The sequence below is a fragment of the Anolis carolinensis genome, chromosome 2 (assembly GCF_035594765.1).
Source record: "Anolis carolinensis isolate JA03-04 chromosome 2, rAnoCar3.1.pri, whole genome shotgun sequence".
Lineage (NCBI taxonomy): Eukaryota > Metazoa > Chordata > Lepidosauria > Squamata > Dactyloidae > Anolis > Anolis carolinensis.
Window position 1 is genome coordinate 323,182,199 of NC_085842.1, and position 26,014 is coordinate 323,208,212.

General features: G+C 42.4%; 1 protein-coding gene across 1 annotated transcript in view; it reads left to right on the top strand.

The window, feature by feature from the left end:
• Window positions 1-6,524: 6,524 nt before the first annotated feature.
• Window positions 6,525-26,014, top strand: part of myorg (myogenesis regulating glycosidase (putative)) — a 35,011-nt gene continuing 15,521 nt past the window's right edge. Inside the window, exon 1 of the mRNA XM_003227395.4 lies at window positions 6,525-6,850. The gene's annotated coding sequence lies outside the window, so the exon portion shown is untranslated. The remainder of the gene's footprint in view (window positions 6,851-26,014) is intronic.

A 26,014-nucleotide genomic window follows, 5' to 3' on the forward strand; every position in this document is an offset into this window, starting at 1 on the left:
TATATTATTAGCATAACACAATATTAGCATTATATATTACTATATTGAACTATACCATTATACTATTATATAATATGTAATATATAACATATAATTAATATTATTATATGGTATTACTATTAGTAAGGAGCCCCGGTGGCGAAGTGCGTTAAAGCGCTGAGCTGCTGAACTTGCAGACTGAAAGGTCCCAGGTTCAAACTCCGGGAACGGCAGGAGCGCCCGCTGTTAGCTCCAGCTCCTGCCAACCTAGCAGTTCGAAAACACGCCAAAGTGAGTAGATCAATAGGTACCACTTCGGCGGGAAGGTAACGGCGCTCCATGCAGTCATGCCGGCCACATGACCTTGGAGATATCTACGGACAACACCGGCTCTTTGGCTAAGAAATGGAGATGAGCACCAACCCCCAGACATGACTGGACTTAACATCAGGGGAAACCTTTACTTTATTCCTATTAGTATTATATTGTATAACGTAAGATTATTATCAATATTATATGTATATACAATATATTATATTATTAAAACTGATATTAAAATATTATATTACAAAACTGAGGGCGGGGGCCAGATAAATGACCTTGGAGGGCCGCATCCGGCCCCCGGGCCTTAGTTTGGGGACCCCTGCTCTATGGTATATACATTTACCAATCCCGCATGCTCTGGTGTTCTGTTCGGCGAGCATGCTTCCAAACAAAAACTTTGCTAGGTCTTACTTTCAGGGGAGGCCTTATATTTAGCAATTCAGCAAAATCTCTACTAGGTCTTATTTTCTGAGGATGTCTTATTTTCGGGGAAACAGGGTAGTAGAGTTTGGTGTCATCTGCATACAGGTTGCACCAAACTCCAACACTCCAGATGATCTCTCCCAGCGGTAACATGTAGATGTTAAGCAACATGGGGGACAGGACTGAACCCTGTGGGATCCCATGGGACAAAGGCCATGGGGTCAAGCAGGAGTCCCCCAACAACACCTCTTGGACCGGACCCTCTGGAAAGAACCAGAACCACTGGAACACAGTGCCTCCCAGTCCCATTCCCATGAGATGGTTCAAAAGGATAACATGGTCATTGGTATTGAAAGCAACTTAGAGGTCTGAGAGAATCACATTGTGTTGTTGAAGGCTTTCACGGCCAGAATCACTAGGTTGCTGTGAGTTTTCTGGGCTGTCTGGCCATATTCCAGCATTCTCTCCTGACGTTTCGCCCACATCTATGGCAGGCATCCTCAGAGGTTGTGAGGTTTATTGGAAACTAGGCAAGTGGGGTTTAGATATCTGTGGAATAATGTCCAGGGTGGGAGAGAGAAAGAACTCTTGTCTGTTGGAGGAAAGTGTGAATGTTGCAGCTAATCCCCAGATTAGCATTGAAAAGCCTTGCAGCTCTCCAATATACCTCAAAACCTCTGAGGATGCCTTCCATAGGTGTGGGAGAAATGTCAGGAGAGAATGCTTCTGGAACAAGGACATATTTATTTATTTATTTATTACATTTATATGGTAATATTATTAGTAATATTACATTTAATATATAATTAATATTATTATATTACATTATTATTAATATAATATTGTATTACATTATCATATTATTATCAATATTACAAGTATTTACAATATATATTTTCCATACCAGGGGTCCCAAAACTAAGGCCCGGGGGCCGGATGCGGCCCTCCGAGGACATTTACCCGGCCCCCGCCCTCAGTTTTATAATATAATATATTGTATATACATATAATATTGATAATAATATTATAATGTAATACAATATAACACTAATAGTAATACCATATAATAATATTAATTATATATTCTATATTACATATAACATTACTAATAATATTACAGTATAGTGGTATAGTTCAATAAAGTAATATATAATGCTAATATTGTGCTATGCTAATAATATAATATACTAGCTGTGCCCGGCCATGCGTTGCTGTGGCAAAGTGGTGGTGGTAATGGTTAAAAATTGTTGTGTAATTTTTATTTGACTTTATTTGCATTTTTTATTAATTTTATTGTAAGTTATATTTTTATTTATTATATTTTATTATTTTCTTGTATTATTTTTAGTTATTTTCTGTTATTATAGTATTTTATTGTATTAATTTTTTAGTGTTTTTTTATTATTTTTTATTGGGTTGCTAGGAGATACCAAGTTGGAGGAGCTTAGCCTTCTAACTGGCAGCAATTGGATAAAAGCAATTATTCCTCTCTCTCTAATTAGGACTTTATTTTTCTTTTCTTTTTGTTGTATCAACCTAGAGGCGTGGATGATGGGTTGTGTTGTCAAATTTCGAGGTTGGAGGGCCTGTAGTTTTGTTGTTTTGTGGGTCGCCATGATGCCATCACTCTTTTATATATATAGATTGTATGTTCATATAATTTGTAAGCCACTCTGAGTCCCCTTTGGGGTGAGAAGGGTGTGATACAAATGTAGTAAATAAATGCAGTAAATAAATAAATAATAAATAAATACATTTTAGACTTAGGCTCGCCCAAAGTCTGAAATGACTTGAAGGCACACAACAACAACAACAACAACAACAACAACCCTAATTAACTTGACTATCTCATTGGCCAGAAGCAGGAGCACACTTCCCATTGAAATCCTGATCAATGTATGTTGGTTAAAATTGTTTTTATTTTTAAATATTGTATTGTTCTTTCATTGTTGTTGTTGTTGTTTTTGCACTACAAATAAAACATGTGCAGTGTGCAGCGGAATTTGTTTGTATTTTTTTTTCAAATGATAATCCGGTCCCTCAACAGTCTGAAGGATTGTGGACCGGCCCTCGGCTTAAAAAGTTTGGGGACCCCTGTTCCATACAGTCTGGAAAACTCACACCACCCAGAAACACTTTGAGCTGCATCACACCGCTGGCTTATGTTCAGTTTGCGGTCTAATGAGGCTGAATCTACCATGCCTTATATCCCAGGATATGAATCTATGGCCACTTCTATGCTGCCTCTCATCTCCTTCCCTCCAGTGAGCAGCCTCTGGAATTGTGCATTTAATTGGGCGTATCTCCCCTTATCGCTGTTTCCTTTCGCCGTAGACAAAACTACGGTGAGGTGGATCTGTAATTGGCTAAGCGAACGAACCCAAAGGGTGATTCTCACCAATGCGTCGTCTTCATCTTGGAAAGAAGTCACGAGCGGAGTGCCACAAGCAGGGCTCCGTCCTGGGCCCGGTTCTGTTCAACATCTTTATTAACGACTTAGACGAAGGGTTAGAAGGCACGATCATCAAGTTTGCAGACGACACAAAACTGGGAGGGATAGCTAACACTCCAGAAGACAGGAGCAGAATTCAAAACGATCTTGACAGACTAGAGAGATGGGCCGAAACTAACACAATGAAGTTCAACAGGGACAAATGCAAGATACTTCACTTCGGCAGAAAAAATGGAAATCAAAGATACAGAATGGGGGACGATGCCTGGCTTGACAGCAGTGTGTGCGAAAAAGACCTTGGAGTCCTCGTGGGGAGGAAGATGAACATGAGCCTACAATGTGATGCGGCAGCTAAAAAAGCCAACGGGATTCTGGCCTGCATCAATAGGGGAATAGCGTCTAGATCCAGGGAAGTTATGCTCCCCCTCTATTCTGCCTTGGTCAGACCACACCTGGAATACTGTGTCCAATTTTGGGCACCGCAGATGAAGGGAGATGTTGACAAGCTGGAAAGCGTCCAGAGGAGGGCGACTAAAATGATTAAGGGTCTGGAGAACAAGCCCTATGAGGAGCGGCTTAAAGAGCTGGGCATGTTTAGCCTCCAAAAGAGAAGGCTGAGAGGAGACATGATAGCCATGTACAAATACGTGAAGCGAAGTCATAGGGAGGAGGGAGGGAGCTTGTTTTCTGCTGCCCTGCAGACTAGGACGCAAGGGAACAAGGGCTTCAAACTACAGGAAAGGAAGGAGATTCCACCTGAACATCAGGAAGAACTTCCTCACTGTGAGAAGGGCTGTTCGACAGTGGAACTCTCTCCCCAGGGCCGTGGTGGAGGCTCCTTCCTTGGAGGCTTTTAAGCAGAGGCTGGATGGCCATCTGTCGGGAGTGCTTTGAATGCGATTTCCTGCTTCTTAGCGGGGGGTTGGACTAGATGGCCCATGTGGTCTCTTCCAACTCTACTATTCTATGATTCTATGATTCTATGATTCTATGATTCCTTCTTTCTTGGGCTCCTTCCAGTGTCTCAGCAGACAACCACCTTGCCTTCTTGGTTTTCTTTTTCTTTGGGACGTACTTTGTTGCTGCCTCCTGAACAATGTTGTGGACTTCTGTCCATAGTTCTTCTGGGACTATATTTATTCAATCTAGTCCCTGTAATCCATTCTTCACCTCCACTGCATATTCACTGGGAATATTGGTGAGATCTTATCTATCTATCTATTTATTTATTTATTTCAAATATTTCTATCCCGCCCTTCTCACCCGGAGGGACTCAGGGCGGCGTACAATTGGCAACAATTCGATGCCGATACATCATTAAAAAACAACAACATATAAAAAATACAACCAATTAAATACAGTATAAAATATAAAACGTAAAACGTGTTTAAAATCCGTTCGTCCAATATCCTCCAACTTTATCCATATAACAATCTGGGTCGTCTTTATCATTTATTCATTAAAAGCCTGGGCACAAAGCCATGTTTTTAAGGCTTTTCTTTTTTTTTTTTTAAATAATCTTTATTGAAAATTTTCATACAGTATGATAAAATCGATAAGTGAAGGGTATAGGAGAAAAGAGAGAAAAAAGAAAGAAAAAAAAAGGAAAAGAAGGAATAAACATCCAAGATGGATTAAAAAAGAACAAGATGGGGGGGGGGGGGGGGAAGAGAGAAGAAGGAAAGAAAAAAAATGAAATATGAAAAAAAACAAAAAAAATAAAAATTAAAAAGTTAAAAAAAAACAAAAAAACATCTGGGGCTTCCCAGCTTTCCCGGCGAGGTGCTTTTCCTTTGCTGCCTTCTTCTTTTCTTCATTCGTTTCCTTTCATTTTCTCCTACTTCTTAGTATGCAGGTGTGTTCTTACCTAGCTATCTGTTTCTGCCTTTCAACTTATCTATATATTTTATATTACTATGTTTACCTGGTGTTCTATTATCGTTTACCTTGATATGATATCTTATTTTCTTATTTACTTATTCCTTATTTTTATTTTTCTCCTTTCTATTTATATAGTTGTCTACTTGTTGCCAATTTGTTTCTTTTCTTGGATTTCCCCGCTGTTTAGCCAATAAAAAAGTTAGTCTATCCGAATTTTTTTTATCTCTGCAACTTTGATTAACCATTCTGTTTCGCTGGGGATTTCTTTCTGTCTCCAGTATCTTCCATAGGTAATTCTGGCCGCTGTTGTTAAGTATGTCACTATTTTTTCTTCGTTTGAGCCCGGGGGTAGGTTGGAGAATCCTAATAGATATGTTTTTAAGGCTTTTCTAAAACTCAAAAGGGTTGGGGCTAATTGGTCTGTGTATTTTCCCCATTCTCTTTAGTTCTTACCATACATCAAGGGAACTACTGACCGCATAGGCAAAGTGATGAAGAAGCACAACCTACAAACTATCTACAGACCCACAAAGAAAATCCAACCAATGCTACGGTCAGCGAAGGACAAGAGGGATCCTCTCTCTTCTGCAGGAGTCTACCGTATCCCATGCAGCTGTGGACAAGTCTACATAGGGACCACCAAACGCAGCATTGCCCAAACAAGAGTCAAAGAACATGAAAGGCACTGCAGACTAATTCAACCAGAGAAATCAGCCATAGCAGAGCATTTGATGAACCAGCCTGGACACAGAATACTATTTGAGAACACAAAAATGCTGGACCATTCTAACAACTATCATGTCAGACTACACAGAGAAGCCATTGAAATCCACAAGCATGTGGACAACTTCAACAGAAAGGAAGAAACCATGAAAATGAACAAAATCTGGCTACCAGTATTAAAAAACTCAAGAATCAGAACAGTAAATAAAAAGCAATACTCTGAAAACAGAGGATTTCCAGACATGAATCAACCTAGGGCAGTTAACGACTCTAAACAAAGGATGCCCCAGAGGCAGGAAGAAGACAGCAGATAAGCTTTTCAATGCTAATTAAAGTGATTAACTACACATTCACACTGACCTCTCTCACCCTAGACTTTCCACAGATATATATTAACCTCTTTGCTTAGTTTTCTCCATACCTCACAACCTCTGAGGATGCCTGCCATAGATGTGGGCGAAACGTCAGGAGAGAATGCTTCTGGAACATGGCCACACAGCCCGAAAGACATACAACAACCCTGTGATCCCGGCCATGAAAGCCTTCGACAACACATCTCTTTTGTCTGATTCTAAATTCTGCAAGGCAGAAAGAAAGAAAGAAAGGGGGTGGGCTGGATGACCTCTGGGGGGTCTCCTTCCAGGGTTCGTTCAGAAAGGACTTCCTTCCAATAGGAACCAGAATTCACCCTGCCATGAAAGTGCTTTCTTTCTGGGTGGAATTCGCTCTGCTCTCCTTCCTCGGATCCGCCGCTGGAGGGAGAAAGAAAGAAGGAAAGAAAGAAGGAAAGAAAGAAGGGAGGAAGGAGGAGGAGACCCAAAAGGCTGGGACCCCTCCCTCCGCCTGGGCGAACTACAACTCCCAGAGTCCTTTTCCCAGCTCTTTGCCAACCTCTTCCCCTCCCTTTCACACCTGAAGAGCAACACAAGCAGAAGCAGAAACTGGAGGCAAGGCGAGGAGAGGAGACGGGTTTGCAGAAAGCGCCTCGGGCCGGAGCCTCTTCCTCCTCCTCCTCCTCCTCCTCCTCCTCTTCCTCTTCGCCTCGGGTGACCTTTGCAGGAAAACAGGGTGAGTTTCGTGTCCCTGGGGTGGAGGGCACGGTTTGGGACCCCCTCGGGCCCCTTGGCCCATTTCCCGACCTGGTTGTGATCCGTCTTCCCACGCCTTGGCAGGGCTAGAAAGGGCACAGACAGAGCCCACTGGCAGGACTTTTATTCGGATTGTAAATATTCCTATTATTATTCTTAGCCTTTGGGTTGCTGGGAGAGACAGGCGCAGGCAACTTGTGCGACTTCTTTAGACTTTCACATGATAATATTATCATTATTCGCATGCCTTAGCTTGTCGGAAAGGGCACAGACCCGACTTGCATGACTTTTGTTTGGACCGAATATTGCTATTAGAGTATTAGTCCCAAACTTGGGATTTCTAGGAGAGGCACAGATGGCTTGCATGGCTTTTTAAGACTTTCATATTATTATTATTATTATTATTACTATTATTTGCATGCCTTGGTTTGCTGGAACACAGCCGACTTGCTTGACTTTTTAGTTGGATACATTGTTGTTATTGTTATTATTGTTACTATTATTATTATTTTCCCATGCTTTGGATTGCTAGGAGAGGCACAGAGGACTTCCATGACTTTTTAAGACTTTCCTATTATTATTATTATTATTATTATTATTATTATTATTATTATTATTATTATTTGCATGCCTTGGTTTGCTGGAACACAGCCGACTTGCTTGACTTTTTAGTTGGATACATTGTTGTTATTGTTATTATTGTTACTATTATTATTATTTTCCCATGCTTTGGATTGCTAGGAGAGGCACAGAGGACTTCCATGACTTTTTAAGACTTTCCTATTATTATTATTATTATTATTATTATTATTATTATTTGCATGCCTTGGTTTGCTGGAACACAGCCGACTTGCTTGACTTTTTATTTGGATACATTGTTGTTATTCTTATTATTATTATTACTGTTATTATTATTCTCATGCTTTGGATTCCTGGGAGAGGCACAGAAGGCTTGCATGGCTTTTTAATACTTTCTTATTATTATTATTATTATTATTATTATTATTATTATTATTTGCATGCCTTGGTTTGCTGGAACACAGCCGACTTGCTTGACTTTTTATTTGGATACATTGTTGTTGTTGTTGTTATTGTTGTTTTTCCCATGTTTTGGCTTGCTGGGAGAGGCACAGAAGGCTTGCATGGCTTTTTAATACTTTCTTCTTCTTCTTCTTCTTCTTCTTATTATTATTATTATTTGAAATACAACAAGATAAGTTCACAGCAGACACTCTGCTGGCAGTTGTATTGGTTTGCTGGAACACAGCCAACTTGCTTGACTTTTTATTTGGATACATTGTTGTTATTATTATTATTATTATTATTTCATAGAATCATAGAATAGTAGAGTTGGAAGAGACCTCAAGGGCCATCTAGTCCAACCCCCCGCTAAGAAGCAGGAAATCGCATTCAAAGCACCCCCGACAGATGGCCATCCAGCCTCTGCTTAAAAGCCTCCAAAGAAGGAGCCTCCACCACGGCCCGGGGGAGAGAGTTCCACTGTCGAACAGCCCTTCTCACAGTGAGGAAGTTCTTCCTGATGTTCAGGTGGAATCTCCTTTCCTGTAGTTTGAAGCCATTGTTCCGTGTCCTAGTCTGCAGGGCAGCAGAAAACAAGCTTGCTCCCTCCTCCCTATGACTTCCCCTCACATATTTGTACCTGGCTATCATGTCTCCTCTCAGCCTTCTCTTCTGCAGGCTAAACATGCCCAGCTCTTTAAGCCTCTCCTCATAGGGCTTGTTCTCCAGACCCTTAATCATTTCCATGCTTTGGATTGCTAGGAGAGTCACAGACGGCTTGCATGGCTTTTTAAGACTTTCCTATTATTATTGTTGTTGTTGTTGTTGTTGTTGTTATTTGCATGCCTTGGTTTGCTGGAAGGAAACCGACTTGCTTGACTTTTTATTTGGATATATTGTTGTTATGGTTGTTGTTGTTATTATTATTATTATTTCCATGCTTTGAATTGCTAGGAGAGGCACAGATGACTTGCATGACTTTTTAAGCCTTTCATATTATTATTATTACAGTAGAGTCTCACTTATCCAAGCCTCGCTTATCCAAGCCTCTGGATAATCCAAGCCATTTTTGTAGTCAATGTTTTCAATATATCGTGATATTTTGGTGCTAAATTCATAAATACAGTAATTACTACGTAGCATTACTGCGTATTGAACTGCTTCTTCTGTCAAATTTGTTGTATAACATGATGTTTTGGTGCTTAATTTGTAAAATCATAACCTAATTTGATGTGTAATAGGCTTTTCCTTAATCCCTCCTTATTATCCAAGATATTCGCTTATCCAAGCTTCTGCTGGCCCGTTTAGCTTGGATAAGTGAGACTCTACTGTATTTGCAAGCCTTGGTTTGCAAGAACACAGCCGACTTGCTTGACTTTTTATTTGGATACATTGTTGTTATTCTTATTATTATTATTACTGTTATTATTATTCTCATGCTTTGGATTCCTGGGAGAGGCACAGAAGACTTGCATGGCTTTTTAAAGCTTTCATAGTATTATTATTATTATTATTATTTATTTTTATTTGCATTTCTTGGTTTGCTGGAAGGGCCACACAGCCAACTTGCTTGACTTTTTATTTGGATATATTGTTGTTATTGTTATTATTATCATTACTATTATTATTCCCATGCTTTGGATTGCTGGGAGAGGCACAGAAGACTTGCATGACTTTTTAAGAGTTCGTATATTATTTTGCTGTTGTTGTTGTTGTTGTTTGCATCCCTTAGCTGGTTGGAAAGGGCACAGAGTTGACTTGTGTGACTTTTATTTGGACTGTGAATATTCCTATTATTATTCGTATTCCGATAATAATAATAATAATAATAATAATAATAATAATAATAATAATAATGATAATAATAATGATGTTATTCTTATAACCCGCCTCCATCTCCTGAAAGAGAAATTACATGGGGACCAAGCCCAGTCAACAAAGAATACACGGTACAGAATTAGAACACATTACAAAATTAGCATAATTGAAACAATTCAAAACAAGGCAATAAAAACATCATAAAATACATCAGTCAGCATCACAGAACCAAAAGTGGGCCTATTGAGAATTGCAAATGAAGGGAAGAACAGGGCTTGTGCAAAAGGCAGGACTGGGGGTAAAGTGATGGAAACCGGAGCAATAAATAAATTAGGACTGGGTAGAGATTGTTTCAGCTAAACTGGTGTTCAAAGGCACATAGAAACATCCTTGTTTTCAAGTCTTTATGGAACGTGGCCGAGATGGGGACTAATTTGATTTCTCTGGGGAGAGATTTCCAGAACCGGGGGGCCACCACCGAGAAGGCCCTCGCTCTTGTCCGCAACAACTGTGTTTGTGACGGAGGCGGGAGCGAGAGAAAAACCTTCCCGGAGGATCTTAGAGCTCATGCCGGTTTGTAGGGAGAGATGCGGTCGCAAAGATAAACAGGACCAGAACCGTTTAGGACAGTGGTTCCCAACCTTTTTTTGACCAGGGACCACTCTCCAACATTAGTACCAAAAGGGTTAAGCAGAGGCTGGATGGCCATCTGTCGGGGGTGCTTTGAATGCGATTTCCTGCTTCTTGGCAAGGGGTTGGACTGGATGGCCCATGAGGTTTCTTCCAATTCAAGGATCCTATGAATCAGTTTTTGTTCAACTTTAGATTCAGTTATTTGGGGTGCTGATTCAGAAAATTGCATTGGATAGGCCACATCTGTCAGGATGTGAAAGCCCAGCATTCATAACAACTGTACTCTCCACATCCTGCCAGAGCAATGGGGGTGGGTCGTGGGTGGGAGATAATCTAAATCGGGGGTCCTCAAACTTTTTAAGCCGAGGGCCGGTCCACAATCCTTCAGACTGTTGAGGGGCCGGATTATCATTTGAAAAAAAATTACAAACAAATTCCTATGCACACTGCATATGTCTTATTTGTAGTGCAAAAACAACAACAACAACAACAACAATGAAAGAACAATACAATATTTAAAAATAAAAACAATTTTAACCAACATACATTTATTAGGATTTCAATGGGAAGTGTGCTCCTGCTTCTGGCCAATGAGATAGTCAAGTTAATTAGGGTTGTTGTTGTTGTTGTTGTTGTTGTTGTTGTTGTGTGCCTTCAAGTCATTTCAGACTTTGAGTGAGCCTAAGTCTAAAATTTATTTATGATTTATTTACTGCATTTATTTACTACATTTGTATCACACCCTTCTCACTCCAAAGGAGACTCAGAGTGGCTTACAAATTATATGTACATACAATATATTATATTATTAGCATAGCACAATATTAGCATTATATATCACTATATTGAACTATACCACTATACTGTAATATTATTAGTAATATTATATGTAATATAGAATATATAATTAATATTATTATATGGTATTATTATTAGTGTTTATTACATTATAATATTATTATCAAAAGTATATGTATATACAATATATTATATTATAAAACTGAGGGCGGGGGCCAGGTAAATGACCTCGGAGGGCCGCATCCGGCCCCCGGGCCTTAGTTTGGGGACCCCTGATCTAAATGATAAGAGCCATATGGTCAGGGATGGGTTTTATGGCCAGCTCTGGTTTCTCAAGCCTGGGAAAGGACTGTATAACAGATACATATGAATGTGGGGAGTGGGGAAGGTAGGAGGTAGATATACTCAGGGTTTGGCGGGAATACGTCAGTTCTAGCTTCGTTTTCATCTTGTAAAGAAGGTCCTCAATAAAGCGTTTCCACGGAACTGCCTGTGTGAGCCTGCTTGAGTCCTATAGCTTTCAAGAGCTGACAACATCAGCTCTCGTTTCTGATACAGAACATATTACCGTCCAGTAGTCACCATCTGCTCGCCCACAGAAAACCATATTTAATAATCTAGAGCTGATGTGGTCTATCCAAGGCAATGGTCAGCTCTGCAGAAAGGAGTGGAATAAAATTAATTTTAAAAAATAAAGAGTAAGGAGGTTTGTGGACCAGATTTTTGTTCTCATGGCCCACTGCCATTGAGAACCACTGTTTTAGTGCTTTATAGGTCACTAGCTGTGCCCGGCCACGTGTTGCTGTGGCAAGGTATGGTGGCATGGGAAATAAAGTATTGAGGAATTGGTGGTAGTTAAGGTAAAGGGTAAAGGTTTTCTCCTGATGTTAAGTCCTAGTTGTGTCCCGACTGCACACTGAAGTGGATTATATGGCAGTGTGGAGTCAAGATAATCCAGTTCAAAGCAGATAATATAAGATTATAAATGGGTTATATAGCTGTGTGGAAGGGCCTTGAGTCTACACTGCCATATAATCCAGGGCAAATTAGATAATCTGTGGAAGAAGCCTAAGTGAGGCCTAAATCTGCCTGTCCCCTCGGCTGAGTTGGTTGCTAGGAGACCAAGTGGGCGGAGCTTAGCCTTCTAATTGGCAGCAATTGGATAAAAACAATTATTCCTCTCCCTCTAATTAGGATTTTATTTTTATTTTATTTTTGTTGTATGAACGTAGAGGCATGGATGAGGGGTTGTGCTGCCAAGTTTATTGTTTCTGGGCTGTGTAGTTTTGTTGTTTTGTCCTAGGCCGAAATGTCATTACCCTTTTATATATATAATCTGCACTTTGAATTGGGCCCAGAAACTTTCAGCAGCCAGTGAAGTTGTTTCAATAGAAGCCTCATGCACTCCTTGTGGCTAGCCCCTGGCTGCTGACCTTTGCACCAATTGCAGTTTCCGGCCCATCTTCAAAGGCAGCCCCACATAAAGTGCATTGCAGTAATCCAATCTTGATGTAACCAAGGCGTGAACCACCGTGGCCAAGTCAGCCTTCTTGAGATATGGTTGCAGCTGGCACACAAGCTTTAACTGTTCAAAGACCCTCCCGGCCACCGCCGAGACCTGAGCATCAAGCATCAGTGCTGAGTTCAGGAGGACCCCCTGATAACTAACAGATAACTAACATGATTTTTAAGACTTTCATACATTATTATTGACACAACGACGTTGTATGACACAGCAAACAAGATAGATATGCTGGGTTTCGTTTCACAAAATCACAAGTCGAACACTTCCCAAGTGTCTAGGACCGTGTGATGTATTTTCGGATGATGCGTGCAGATCCCAGCAGGGTGGCCTTTTGCAGTTGGCAGATCGTGATTTTGTCAATGTCTATTGTTTCCAAATGCCGGCTGAGATCTTTTGGCACTGCACCCAGTGTGCCCATCACCACCGGGACCACCTGCACTGGTTTCTGCCAGAGTCTTTGCAGTTCAATCTTGAGGTCCTGAGAGCGGCTGAGTTTTTCCTGTTGTTTTTCGTCAATGCGACTGTCACCTGGGATGGCAACATCAATGATCCAAACCTTGTTCTTTTCCACAACTGTGATGTCTGGTGTATTGTGTTCCAGAACTTTGTCAGTCTGGATTCGGAAGTCCCACAGTATCTTTGCGTGCTCATTTTCCACAACCTTTGCAGGTTTGTGATCCCACCAGTTCTTTGCTGCTGGGAGGTGGTACTTGAGGCATAAGTTCCAATGAATCATTTGGGCCACATGGTTGTGCCTCTGTTTGTAGTCTGTCTGTGCGATTTTCTTACAGCAGCTGAGGAGATGATCCATGGTTTCATCGGTTTCCTTGCACAGTCTGCATTTTGGGTCATCCGCTGATTTTTCGATCTTGGCCTTGATTGCCTTTGTTCTGATGTCTTGCTCCTGGGCTGCAAGGATCAGGCCTTCTGTCTCCTTCTTCAGGGTCCCATTCGTGAGCCAGAGCCAGGTCTTCTCCTTATCAGCTTTTCCTTCAATTTTGTCAAGGAACTTTCCATGCAATGTTTTGTTGTGCCAGTTGTCAGCTCTAGTTTGTAGTGTGGCTTTCTTGTACTGGTTTTTTGTCTGCTGTGCTTTGAGGAGTTTCTGATTTTTGACTTCAATCAAAGCAGGTTCTTCACTTTGCTTTACATATTCTGCCAGGGCATGTTCTTCTTCTTCTTCTTCATACATTATTATTATTATTGTTATTATTATTATCATCATCATCATCATCAGTGTGCCTTGGCTTTCTGGAAGGAGTGCATAGCCGACTTGCTTGACTTTTATTTGGATTTGTTTTTGTTGCTGTTGTTGTTGTTACTATTATTATTAGCATGCCTTGGCACACACCCGACATGTGTGATTTTCTGATGCACAAGTCCTACCTATCCCTTATAAATGACCATGTCTGCCTTGAAGTCCTGTTTACTGGTATTTGAATCCTTGATGGAATATATTGAGTTGGATTTGTAATTTTGTGTGTATTTTTTCATAGAATTGTTTTGGTTTTGTCTTATGATGTTGTTTAAGTAAAGGTAAAGGTTTTCCCCTGACGTTAAGTCCAGTCGTGACCAACTCTGGGGGTTGGTGCTCATCTCCATTTCTAAGCCGAAGAGCCGGCGTTGTCCATAGACACCTCCAAGGTCATGTGGCCACTGGCAGGACTGCATGGAGCGCCGTTACCTTCCCGCCAGAGCAGTACCTATTGATCTACTCACACTCTGGGGGTTGGTGCTCATCTCCATTTCTAAGCCGAAGAGCCGGCGTTGTCCATAGACACCTCCAAGGTCATGTGGCCACTGGCAGGACTGCATGGAGCGCCGTTACCTTCCCGCCAGAGCAGTACCTATTGATCTACTCACATTGACATGTTTTTGAATTGCTAGGTTGGCAGAAGCTGGAGCAACAGCGGGTGCTCACTCCGCTCCCGGGATTTGAACCTGGGACCTTTTGATTCGCAGGTTCAGCAGCTCAATGCTTTAACACACTGTGCCACCATATCTACCTTGAAGTCTTGTTTACTGGTATTTGAATCCTTGATGGAGTAAATTGAGTTGGATTTCTAATTCTGTGTCTGTTTATTTTTCATAGAATTGTTTTGGTTTTGTCTTAGGATGTTGTTTATTGTGTCTGTTTATGCTGAACTTTGTTGTATAGTGTTTTTTTATGAGTCTTCTCGAGGAGATGGAGTGGTATGTAAAGAAAGTTTTTTTTCTTATTGTTGTTGTTGATATGAATGTGGCTATCTTGTTACAGTTCTGATTTCCACGTTCAGGGTTTGCCTGGAAACTTGCACTTCCTGTTTATGAGTTTATTTGGAGAGGCTCAGACTCCGGGCCGAAGTGGCTTGGAAACCTGCTCCAGAAGCAGAGCGTCCGCACGGGAGGTGAAAGAGGGGTTTGAATGTGTGGCAAGTGGCAGCTGGGCCTTACCCTCCCTCTTTGCTTGCTTTGGGGCGCCTTTCTCTCCCGCTTCCTTTGCAAATCTTGGCCGGAGCTCTGCCAGTTTGTGTGGCAGTTGCTGACACTCTCTGTATGTGCAGCTCACATGCCTTTTGCCCTGGAAAAGGATCTGGAGCCAGAAACTGAGCCTAGAATCTGTCCTTTCAAGCTCTTTTGCCCTGAATATATAAACCTTCCTTGCTTAGTTTCTCCATACTTCACAACCTCTGAGGATGCCTGCCATAGATGTGGGCGAAACGTCAGGAGAGAATGCTTCTGGAACATGGCCAGACAGCCCAGAAAACATACAACGACACTGTGATCCCGGCCATGAAAGCCTTCGACAACACATCCCAGGATCCGATCCCATGTTATCTGTGTGTTGTCGAAGGCTCATGGCCAGGATCACAGGGTTGTTGTATATTTCCCGGACTATCTGGTCATGTTCCAGAAGCATTCTCTCCTGACGTTTCACCCACATCTATGGCAGGCATCAGAGGTTGTGAGGTATATTGTCGAAGGCTCATGGCCAGGATCACAGGGTTGTTGTATATTTCCCGGACTATCTGGTCATGTTCCAGAAGCATTCTCTCCTGACGTTTCACCCACATCTATGGCAGGCATCAGAGGTTGTGAGGTATATTGTCGAAGGCTCATGGCCAGGATCACAGGGTTGTTGTATATTTCCCGGACTATCTGGTCATGTTCCAGAAGCATTCTCTCCTGACGTTTCACCCACATCTATGGCAGGCATCAGAGGTTGTGAGGTATATTGTCGAAGGCTCATGGCCAGGATCACAGGGTTGTTGTATATTTCCTGGACTATCTGGTCATGTTCCAGAAGCATTCTCTCCTGACGTTTCACCCACATCTATGGCAGGCATCCTCAGAGGTTGTGAGGTATATTGTCGAAGGCTCATGGCCAGGATCACAGGGTTGTTGTATATTTCCCGGGCTGTCTGGCCATGTTCCAGAAGCATTCTCTCCTGACGTTTCGCCCACATCTATGGCAGGCATCCTCAGAGGTTGTGAGGTATATTGTCGAAGGCTCATGGCCAGGATCACAGGGTTGTTGTATATTTCCCGGGCTGCCTGGCCATGTTCCAGAAGCATTCTCTCCTGACATTTCCCCCACATCTATGGCAGGCATCCTCAGAGGTTGTGAGGTATATGGAGAAACTAAGCAAGGAAGGTTTATATATATCTGTGGAAGTTCCTGGGTGGGGAGAAGAAACTCTTGTCTGTTGGAGGCCAGTGTGAATGTTAATGATAATAATATAATAAAACTTTATTTATACCCCGGCACCATCTCCCCGCGGGGACTCGGGGCGGCTTACATGGGGCAACGGCCCAAACAACATAAGGACAAAATATAAACAACATAGTGCAAATCACAATATAAAAAAGATAAAACAGTAATATAATATATCAATTAAAACAACAATACAGGATAAAAAAAATTACATTTAAAACACATAAATGTTGTAATTATTCACCTTTGTTAGCATTAAATAGCCTTGCCAGCTTCACCTCCTGGCCTGGGGGCATCCTTTGTTCAGAGTCATTAGCTGCCCCTGATTGACTCATGTCTGGAATTCTTCTGTTTTCAGAGTGCTGCTCCTTATTTACTGTGCTGATTTTGGAGTATTTTTAATACTGGGAGCCAAATTGTGTTCATTTTCATGGTTTCCTCCTTTTTGTTGAAGTTGTCCACATGCTTCTTGTGGCTTCTCTGTGTCGTCTGACATGATAGTTGTTAGAGTGGTCCAGCATTTCTGTGTCCTCAAATAATATACTGTGTCCAGGTTGGTCCATCAAGGGCTCTGCTATGGCTGATTTCTCACTGGCCTCCAACTGACCAGAGTTCTTCTCCCCACCCAGGAACTTCCACAGATATATAAACCTTCCTTGCTTAGTTTCTCCAAACATTGATAACCCAGGAACAGAAATCATACTGTTACATAGTGTAATAAATGTCCCTTTTAATGGTGTCCTGCAGAGAAGAGAAGCTGAAATACACACAAAACCACCTTGAACTCGATACAAGAAAGGAAGGATAAATACGTAACTGATCAATCGCATCATATTGACAGATGACACCGAATCCGGAAGGATACTGGATAGCCCAGAGGATGAACTCAAAGTTCAAAAGGATCCAGGGTGCATCTACATTGGAGAATTAATGCAGTTTGACACCACTTTAGTTGTTGTGGAATCTTGTGATTTATATATATTTTGCAAAGGCACCCTCGCTCTTTGGCAGAAAAGGCTAAAGGCCTTGCAAAACTACAATTGCCATCATTCCATAGCATTTAGGTACAGCCATTAAAATGATCTCAAACTGCATTAATAATGTGTTGTCGGAGGCTTTGATGTCCGGAATCATGTGAGTTTTCTGGGCTGTCTGGCCATGTTCCACAGAAGCATTCTCTCCTGACGTTTCGCCCACATCTATGGCAGGCATCCTTAGAGGTTGCGAGGTCTTTTGGAAACTTTATATACCTGTGGAATGATGTCCAGGGTGCGAGAAATAACTTTTGTCTCCCAACAAGACTTATTTCTCCCAACAAAGGATTCCCTCAGGCAGGAATCAGCCAGGCTTTGAAGCTGCAAGGCCATTCAATGCTAATGAAGGTGGCCAACGGCAACATTCACACTTTCCTCAAGCAGACAAGCGTTATTTCTTTCTCCCACCCTGGACATCATTCCACAGATACATAAACCCCACTAGCATAGTTTTCCAAGAGACCTCACAACCTCTGAGGATGCCTGCCATAAATGTGGGCGAAACATCAGGAGGGAATGCTTCTGGAACATGGCCAGTCAGCCCGGAAAACTCACAGCCACCCTGCATTAATAATTCAACAATATCAAGGCACCCTTTAACATAGACACCTTCCAGGTGTTGTGGGATTTCTACCTGTCGTGGGGTTGGACTAGATGCCCCCAGGGGAGCCCTTCTGTGTTGAGAAGAATGGGAGGGGGAGACAACAAGGATAATTTTTTTAAAGTTGAAAATCCTCCCAGGTCGATGGATTTGGCGCTGTCACAGAATATGTTTTAGGAGTGCAATCTGCCTTGCTGTCAAGATTACAGGGAAGCAAATTGACAGGATCTTCCAGAGTTGATCTTCTCTTCCACAATCTGACAGTCCGTTTTGCAGACAGAATGAGCCGACTGTCTCCTTGGACAAGAAAGACAGGAGAAGGTGCTGCCCTTCTCCACTTTTTAGAAGGGGCCCCAAAGGTCATCTAGTCCTCCATACTCAAATCACTCCCAGCTGTGCTTTTTTCCCCCCATGTCAGTCTCAACTTGAGAAACTGCAAGTCGCTTCTGGTGTGAGAGAATTGGCTATCTGCAAGGACATTGCCCAGGGGACGCTGCCTGGATGTTTTGATGTTTTGACCATCCTTGTGGGAGGCTTCTCTCATGTCCCAGCATGGAGCTGGAGCTGACAGAGGGAGCTCATCCCTGCTCTCCCTGGGTTGGATTAGAACCTGGCAGCCTTCAGGTCAGAAACCCAACCTTCAAGTCACGAGGCTTTAATCCACTGAGCCACTGGGGACTCCGGTGGCGCTGTGCTTAGAATAATAGAATAATAATACAGTAGAGTCTCACTTATCCAACATAAACGGGCCGGCAGAATGTTGGATAAGCGAATATGTTGGATAATAAGGAGAGATTAAGGAAAAGCCTATTAAACATTAAATTAGGTTATGATTTTACAAATTAAGCACCAAAACATCATGTTATACAACAAATTTGACAGAAAAAGTAGTTCAATGCACAGTAATGCTACGTAGTAATTACTGTATTTACGAATTTAGCACCAAAATATCACGATGTATTAAAAACATTGACTACAAAAATGCGTTGGATAATCCAGAACGTTGGATAAGCGAGTGTTGGATAAGTGAAACTCTACTGTATTTATTATTATTGAGAACTGCAAGTCGCTTCTGGTGTGAGAGAATTGGCCGTCAGCAAGGACGTTGCCCAGGGGACGCTGCCTGGATGTTTAGATATTTTTACCGCATAAAGCTGGAGCTGATAGAGGGAGCTCATCCGCACTCTCCCCGGATTGGATTCGAACCTGGCAGCGTTCAGGTCAGAAACCCAACCTTCAAGTCACAAGGGGGCCCTGTGCTTAGAATAATAGAATAATAATAATCTATATATATAAAAGAGTGATGGCATCACGGCGACCAACAAAACAACAAAACTACAGGCCCCCCAACCTCGAAATTTGACAACACAACCCATCATCCATGCCTCTAGGTTGATACAACAAAAAGAAAAGAAAAATAAAGTCCTAATTAGAGGGAAAGGAGTAACTGTTTTTATCCAGTTGCTGCCAGTTACAGGGCTAATCTCTGCCCACTTGGTCTCCTAGCAACCAACTCAGCCGAGGGGACAGGCAGACTTAGGCCTCTCTTAGGCCTCTTCCACAGATTATCTCATTTGTTTTTATCCAATTGCTGCTGCTCCATGCAGTCATCCCACATGTCCTTGGAGGAGTCTACGGACAACGCCGGCTCTTCGGCTTAGAAATGGAGATGAGCACCAACCCTCAGACTCAGACACGACTGCACTTAATGTCAGGGAAAACCTTTACCCTTGACCTTAACTACCACCTATTCCTCAAAACTTTATTTCCCATACCACCATACTTCGCCACAGCAACACGTGGCCGGGCACAGCTAGTAGAATAATAATAGAATAATAATAGAATAATAATAGAATAATAAGAATATTATTATATTCTTATAAGAAGTTCTTAGAATAATAGAATAATAGAGTTGGAAGAGACCACAAGGACCATCCAGTCCAACCCCCTTCTGCCATGCAGGAAAAGCACAATGAAAACACTCCTGACAGATGGCCATCCAGCCTCTAATTCAAAGCCTCCAAGGAAGGAGCTTCCACCACACTTTGAAGCAGAGAGTTCCACTGCTGAACATCTCCTTTAACAGTCAGGAAGTTCTTCCTAATGTTCAGGTGGAATCTCCTTTCCTGGGATTTGAACCCATGGCTCCCTTGAGTCCTAGTCTTCAGGGAAGCAGAAAGGAAGCCTGTTCCCTCTTCCTTATGGCATCCTTTCACATATTTATCCATGGCTCTCATGTCTCCTCTCAGCCTTCTCTTCTGCAGGCTAAACATGCCCAACTTTTTAATATCTCTTTAAGACGCTCCTCAGGAGGATTATTCATGATCTCCCAACCTTTGATGGACACCTTCCAGCTTAGAGTCCATCTCTCTCTTGAACTGTGGTGCCCAGAATAGGACACAGTGTGATTCCAGGTCAAGAGGTCTGACCAAAGCAGAATACAAAACACCATGACTTCCTTCAGTCTAGACAAAGTATGAGCTAACTTTGACCTTCCAGGTGTTTTGGACTTCAACTCACACAATTCTTGACAGCTGGTATATAAACCACCTCATGCACTGCGTTCAGTGAGATTTTATCATGATGTAACTGTGGATGATGAGGCCTATTTGTTTGTTTAGTTGGTTCTTATTAGTTCACATTGATGTCTATTTTGTGTATAATTTGATTATGTATTTGGTACATTTGTTATTACGGAATTGAATGTTGGCCACCTTGTGTCTGGAAACCACCCCGAGGAGATAGGGCAGATTACAAATACAGCTGTTGTTGTTGTTGTTGTTGTTATGGAGCAATGGATTCAAACTCCAGAGAAAAAGTGATTACACAAAATGTATTGATACTCAGAACAATCTGGTGGAGCTTCCTTCTCTGGAGAGCATTAAGCAGAGGTTGGATGGGCATCTGTCAGGAGGGCTTGGATGGCGTCTTTCTTTGTGACAGAAGGGGGTGGGACTGGATGGCCTCTGGGTGTTCCTTCCAACTCTGGGATTCTGTGACTCTACTGCTTCACTTAAATGTATTGATGCTCAGAACAATCTGGTGGAGCTTCCTTCTCTGGAGGGTCTTAAGCAGAGGCTGGATGGGCATCTGTCAGGAGGGCTTGGATGGTGTCTTTCTTTATGGCAGAAGGGGGTGGGACTGGATAGCTTCTGTGTTCTTAATAGAGGTTATGGGAGCGTCGCCATCAATCTTTCTGTTAGAGCAACATGTGTCTGAGCAGCTCCAGCTGCTGTTTGTGTATATACCTGTAAATAAAGGCTAATTACCACCGAGATCGGCAGAAGGCTATGTAGTCTTATTTGTTCGTGCTACATTCTTTTCCGTGTCAGGAGCAACTTTGAGTCACTTCTGGAGTGAGAGAATTGGCTATCTGCAAGGACGTTGCCCAGGGGACGCCCGGATGTTTTGATGTTTTACCATCCTCGTGGGAGGCTTCTCTCATGTCCCCACATGGAGTTGGAGCTGATAGAGGGAGCTCATCCGCACTCTCCCTGGGTGGGATTCGAACCTGGTAGCCTTCAGGTCAGCAACCCAACCTTCAAGTCACGAGGCTTTAGTCCACTATGCCACCAGAGACTCCTGTTCGTGCTACTAAACAGATGCTGAGTTGCCAAACGGAGGGGAGAATTGAGACGGCTGGCCGTAAGTGTCTCAATATAACCGCCTCACATCAATCAAGTGTTGCCAAGCACTTGATATTCTGGGTGCCCCTTCCAACTCTGGGATTCTATGACTCCACTGCTTAAAGTAGCCAAAAAAGTTTCATTTTGGAGACTCTTATAGACACTGCTGAAGTGCTATCAATGCACACCAGGCAGGAACACGTAGGAACATCTCCCCCAACAGGCCTCTCTCTCCATGGAATGAGACCCTCCCATTGTCAGGTGTGTCTTACCTGCTCATTTGGTGCAACATCTGAGAATGGCGGCTCTCCCCAGACGCCTGTCTCCTTGTAATTAGTCCCCTGAGTGTGAAATGACTGTAATGTTCGCAACAGGTGGGCTGGCTGTGCTGTGGAGGAAGCCTCTAATCGGCCACTTCCCTCCATAAGACTATAATTGCCAAAAGCTGCAGGAAACCCAATTGCAAAGATATATTATACTGAGAGTTGCAATTAGACCATTTCTACTCATCCAGAGATGAGGAGACAGTTTGGATTGTGCCTTCCGAGACTGCCGTCCTTGTTCCAAAGAAAGTCAATGGCAACTGAGAATTAAGTGCTGGTGAGGGGTATCCAGCTCAAGGCTCACATCTGCAAATGGAGGAGTTGTTGTGCAACAGCTAAAAAGGCCAACACCATTGATTCTAGGCTGCATTGATAGGAGGGTATCGTCTCCAGATCAAGAGCAATGGCTTCAAGTCTCGGGAAAAGTAATTGGACCTAAGAACCTTTTGACAATCAGAGTTGTTCAACTGTAAACTAATTCAATCTCAATAAACATTCCTGTAAAATACCCTGCCTTAGGGTCGGTTTGAATCTTCTCTCTGGAGGCCTTTAAACAGAGTGGATGGCCATCTGTCAGGAGGGCTTGGATTGAGTCTTTTGACATATCAGAAAGTGGGTCGGTTTCTTCCAGTTCTATCCTTTTATGAAAGTTTTAAAGAGTTATATGAGGCCCTAAGAAATCCACATACAGTAGAGTCTCGCTTATCCAACATAAACAGTTAAGCAGAACGTTGGATAAGCAAAAATGTTGGATAATAAGGAGGGATTAAGGAAACGCCTATTCAATGTTAAATTACGTTACAATTTTACAAATTAAGCACCAAAACATCATGTTTTTACAACAAATCGACAGAAAAAGCAGTTTAATACATGGTAACATCATGTAGTAATTACTGTATTTACGAATTTATTGAAAACATTGACTACTATAAAGCAGACTGCGTTGGATAATACAGAACATTGGATAAGCGAAGGTTGGATAAGTGAGACTCTACTGAATGTGCAAAGGCTGAATCATTGCTCCTGCATAGCAGACCTTATGAGAGTTTTTAACTGGAAAGGAAGATTATTCTCCTAGTAGATACATATAAATATCTCTCCTGCTTTCCCACTTACTCGATGGAGCTGAGATACTACAATTGTAGAGCTGGAAGTAGTGCTATGAAACGCAGGACACAACTCACATGCGTCTCAGTCATTTGGCTCTCCTTCTATGCAGGTTTTTAAACAGAGGCTGGATGGACATCTGTCAGGAAGGCTTGGGTGGTGTCCTCTTGCCTGGCAGAAGAAGGTTGGGCTGGATGGCCTTTGGGAACCCTTCCAACTGGGATTCTCTGATTGAAGGCAAGGCACACAAGATGCACAAGTTGTGCCTTCTCCCCTCCCCAGATAGCCTACACTCCTCCACACCGGCCATGGAAGGAGACCCATAAGGACTCACTATCTTGTCTGTGAGAAATTGCCATCTATATATATAAAAGGGTAATGAAATTTCGGCCTAGGACAAAACAACAAAACTACACATCCCAGAAACACTAAACTTGGCAGCACAACCTCTCATTTATTTATTTATTTTTATTTTATTTACATCATTTATATTCCGCCCTTCTCACCCCGAAGGGGACTCAGGGCGGATCACATTACACATATAGGCAAACATTCAATGCCTTTTTAACACAGGGCAAAGACGAACAACATAGCTCTGAGCGGGCCTCGAACTTATGACCTCCTGGTCAGTGACTCATTGCTCTCCCGTCTGCGCCACAGCCCCGTTGTATGCCTCTACGTTCATACAACAAAAAGAAAAGAAAAACAAAGTCCTAATTAGAGGGAGAGGAATAATTGTTTTTATCCAGTTGCTGCCAGTTAGAAGGCTAAGCTCCGCCCACTTGGTCTCCTAGCAACCCACTCAGCCCAGGGGACAGGCAGAGTTAGGCCTCACTTAGGCCTCTTCCACACTGCCTATAAAATACAGATTTAACTGGATTATATGACAGGGTAGACTCAAGGCCCTTCCACACAGCTATATAACCCATTTATAATGGACTTAATGTAAGGTCAAACCTTGACCCTTGACCTTAACTACCACCAATTCCTCAATACTTTATTTCCCATACCACCAGACTTCGCCACAGCAACGCGTGGCCGTGCAAAGCTAGTATATATATATATATACACACACACACACTAGCTGTGCCTGGACACGTGTTGCTGTGGTGTAATCCTAGGTGGGATTTTCTTCGTGGCATTCAAGGTGGCCCTAGGCATGAAGCAGCCAGACTTTGAAGCTGCGAGGTTATTCAATGGTATTCAAGTTGGCCAAGAATGGAGTCCCTTAGGTATGAAGCAGCCAGGCTTTGAAGCTGCAAGGTCACTCCTTGGAAAGTGATGAGCATTGTGGCCAAATTTGGTGTGATTTGGCCCAGTGGTTTTGTTGTTAATTTGGTCCTAATGATGCACATTACATTTTTATAGACATAGATATATATCTGGAGACAATATGTAACTGATTGCTTCCAGCTCATTTAACTTTCCGGTTGCTTTGCAAATGGGCACTGAATGAGTTAAGCATCACAGATAACGGGAAGAGATTTAATCTCTGGTGACAGAAGGGAAGGTCACCTTGAACACTGGGCTCGGTCACCTTGCTTGTAGCAGCGCATGACTCTTGTCTCCCTGCCTACCGTACAGCACCATGCCTTCTTTCCGTTCATTTCCACATTTCCACTGTGGCAGCCGAACACCGTTGTCCTGCAATGCTATCTGCACCACAAAGCGTGCAAGTCACAGGATCCTAGAACACACTGTAAGCATTCCATACCATAACTGTGCACCATGGGATGTGTAATAGGTTGTGAAGCTTCCCAGTACTGATTCTGTCTAAGACGGTACATAGAAACCTAGAAGAGTTAGAAGAGATCCCTAAAGGCCATCCAGTCCAGCTCCCTTCTTTCTACCAGGCATGAAGGCACAATCAAAGCCCTTCCAACAGATAGCCATCCAGCCTCTGCAAAAAATACCTTCAGATGGAGACTCCACCAGACTTCCAAGCAGCAGACCTAGGGCCCTTCTACACTGCCATATAATCCAGAATATCAAGGCAGATAATCCACATTATCTGCTTTGAACTGGATTATCTGAGTCAAGGTCTTTAGGCACTGCACCCAGTGTGCCGATCCCCACTGGGACCCCCTTGACAGGCTTGTGCCAGAGTCTTTGCAGTTCGATCTTGAAATCCTCATATCACATAAGCTTTTCCAGTTACTTCTTGTCCATCTGGGATTGCAACATTGATGATCATACTTCATTTTTTAACATAATCGTGAGGTCAGGAGTCTTGTGCTCCAATATTCAAAGGTTCAAGGTTCAAACCCGGGCAGCAGAGTGACCGCCCGCTGATAGCTCCAGCTTCTGCCAACCTAGCAGTTCGAAAAGATGCCAATGTGAGTAGATCAATAGGTACCGCTCCAATGGGAAGGTAACAGCGCTCCATGCAGTCATGCCAATGGCCACATGACCTTGGAGGTGTCTACGGACAACGCCGGCTCTTCAGCTTAGAAATGGAGATGAGCACCAAACCCCAGAGTCAGACACGACTGGATTTAACATCAGGGAAACCTTTACCTTTACCTTGTGATTGTTATATTTATATACTTTTTTACTTCCTGCAAGAGACTCAAAGCAGTGAGCAGTGGTTTAAAGCAATACAACATGCAATTTAAAGCCTAAAGCCTATAAACATTAAAACAGTATTAAACAGTTACCTAAAAAGAATAACTGAACAATTACAACCAATTTAAAATACATAAAGCATTACATAATAAGTCCCTAAAGAACTTAACCAAAGGCTCTCCACGGTCCCAATGTGGGAAAACCACTAATATTAGCAGGAAGATCATAATATTTTAATCCTATGTCTTTATTGTGAAGGTGAAGAACTCATTTTAACTTTTATTACTTTGATTATTATTGTGTTTATGTGGGAAGCGGGGCTAACTTTAACAGGTGCACAGGTTGCTCCAGGTTAGGGAAGACAGACTGCTAAGCGGCGCATACCTTTGAGCACATGTTT